This window comes from Micropterus dolomieu, unplaced genomic scaffold, assembly GCF_021292245.1.
Source record: "Micropterus dolomieu isolate WLL.071019.BEF.003 ecotype Adirondacks unplaced genomic scaffold, ASM2129224v1 contig_13787, whole genome shotgun sequence".
Taxonomy (NCBI): domain Eukaryota; kingdom Metazoa; phylum Chordata; class Actinopteri; order Centrarchiformes; family Centrarchidae; genus Micropterus; species Micropterus dolomieu.
The window spans coordinates 13,813-16,240 of record NW_025742773.1 but is presented as its reverse complement, the minus strand read 5'-3'; the positions used below and the strand labels follow the sequence as shown (position 1 = coordinate 16,240).

The 2,428-nt window shown below is 40.8% G+C and overlaps 1 long non-coding RNA gene across 1 annotated transcript in view; it reads right to left on the bottom strand.

Moving 5' to 3' along the window:
* The window catches only part of LOC123966604, a 5,812-nt gene extending 4,341 nt beyond the window's left edge, over positions 1-1,471 (bottom strand). Inside the window, exon 1 of the long non-coding RNA XR_006824034.1 lies at positions 1,442-1,471. This is a non-coding gene — a long non-coding RNA (uncharacterized LOC123966604). The remainder of the gene's footprint in view (positions 1-1,441) is intronic.
* Between the last annotated feature and the right edge of the window lie 957 nt (positions 1,472-2,428).

Here is a 2,428-nt window from a genome sequence, read left to right as displayed (position 1 = left end):
TAGCTGAACGCTCTGGCTCCTAGTCTACTTTTGGAGACTCTAGGAACCACAAGTAACCCTGAATTCTGGGAGCGCAGTGCTCTGGTGGGGTAGTAAGGTACTATGAGCTCTTTAAGATAAGATGGTGCCTGACCATTAAGAGCTTTGTAGGTAAGAAGAATGATTTTAAATTCTATTCTGGATTTTACTGGAAGCCAATGCAAAGAAGCTAAAACAGGAGAAATATCATCTCTTTTCCTGGTTCCTGTCAGAACACGTTCTGCAGCATTCTGGATCAGCTGAAGAGTCTTAATGCACTTTTGAGCAGCCTGATAATAAGGAATTGCAGTAATCCAGCCTAGAAGTAACAAATGCATGGACTAGTTTTTCTGCATCATTTTTAGACAGGATGTTCGCAATATTATAAAAGGCAGTCCTTGAAATTTGCTTAATGTGAGACTTCAATGACATGTCCTGATCAAAGATAACTCCAAGATTCCTCAGTTGTGCTGGAGGCCAGGGCGATATCAAGGGAAACTATCTTTAGATAATGCGTCACGGAGGTGCTTATGGTTATGAGGCAAGGCTGGTGGTGACACTAAAAGGAATCGCCACCAGACACTAACTATCCAACAACGCCACCTGGGGACTTCCCCAGGAAATGCTCTGCTTTGACTAACCCTTTATACAAAGGCTACACAGGTTTATTGAAGTAACAGACATGGCTCCGAAAGAATAACTCATTTATTGATAACTGGCAACTGGAAGTGCCTGAAAAGATGAATAATGTAAATAAATATCAAATTACAATTGAATACAAAAGATTAAATTTTGCAGACAAGTTTTTTTTTTTTTTAGAACACCCAGTTATTGAATATAATTGACAGAGTGGGCCAGCTGTGGAGAGTCAAACTAAGGGTGTGCTCCAGGGGTGCACCAATTTACCCACTGCAATCCAGTTCACTGCAAGTTGTCTCACTACCAAATCGTGCCCCAGTGCCATTAACACTACAATCAGTGACGGGAGCCAAACTAGTGTGCCTAGCTTCCACCACAAACAGACCACTAAAACAAAAAAAAAAATACAAAGCATAGTCAACTAGGGGAGTGCCACCTGGAGGCACTACCACCAGTGTACCAGCAACAATTGTTAAAATCCTAATTTAACAAAGACAAAACAGCAGCTGACAACCTACAATTAAAGACACAACAGGTTTAAAAAAGTAATCAATGTGCAATGTCACCTCAGGTAGTTACCATACCTAACTTGTTGCTCATTAAGCTTCTCATAACTTAACACACAGTGCTCTGTACAGGACAATGCATCATGCCTCTCCAGAATGGGAACCTTGGAATCAGCCAAAACACATAACACGCAGGCAGCATACTGCTGCAAAACATAACCACAGTCAGTGGAAAAACAAAACGCAAACATAAGGTTTTCTTTAACTCAATCACCTACCTAAACATCAGAGGGTTACATGTGGCAACCTACAGGCAGGGAAAAGGCAAAGAGACAACCATAATAACACAGCTGCCTTAAATAAGCTCTGCTAATGAGGGGGTTTGATCTGGGTGGAGCTAATTTGATGCTCTAGAGGTGCGTTCAAGAGCAGCTAAACACCTGTAGGCCTGCATAGAAGCACACACCACTACAGTAACAAGATTCAGTAAAGTATTACACTGTACCTGTCACAGAGAAGAGCGGCGTTGCCCAGATGAGAACAAACATCCTACTTATTGAGAGAGTCAGTGAAGTAGGACAAACGAAAGGACAAACTTTACCTTTCAGAAGTGCAAACATTTTATACATTAAGTGCAACAATCACAGGACGTTTAGTTGATGAAGCTGAAGAAATTCTTTCACTGCTGACAGCAAAGATTTAAATACAGGATGTTGCATGATCACCTTTTCTGTAGTCACATTAATAAATACGGCTAACATCTTCTTCAGTTGTATCCTTGGAGTGTTTACAGTTTTTCCCAATTGCTAACACACTAAAATGACATGCACAGCACAATTATTTAAACGGACACACAGAGAGCAACACTTCTTCTCAAGTCTCCAAAAGTCTAAACACATTTTCTGCTTTACACACATTTTGCATTTCAAAATGCCACTTTTTAAATGCACTGAACACAGTTCTCTGCATAAGACACAACAATCTGACATAAAGTGACATGTTTGCCATTTCAAAACACTACCATTCAAAATGACACTACATGAGCTAATTGGCCAATTACATGTGCCACCTGGCCAAACACCGCAATGGTTAATTGTTAACACTTCAATCAGGATGTAAGCACTATGAAAAGACCACAGATGAGCACCTTTTTTTTTACAACAACAATGGAAGACGTTGCAGAGAGAGGAAGAGGAAGAGGGAGGTTGAGAATAAGAGGGGGAGGAAGAGTGAGAGGTAGGGGTAGAGCAGGTAGAGGAGTTCAT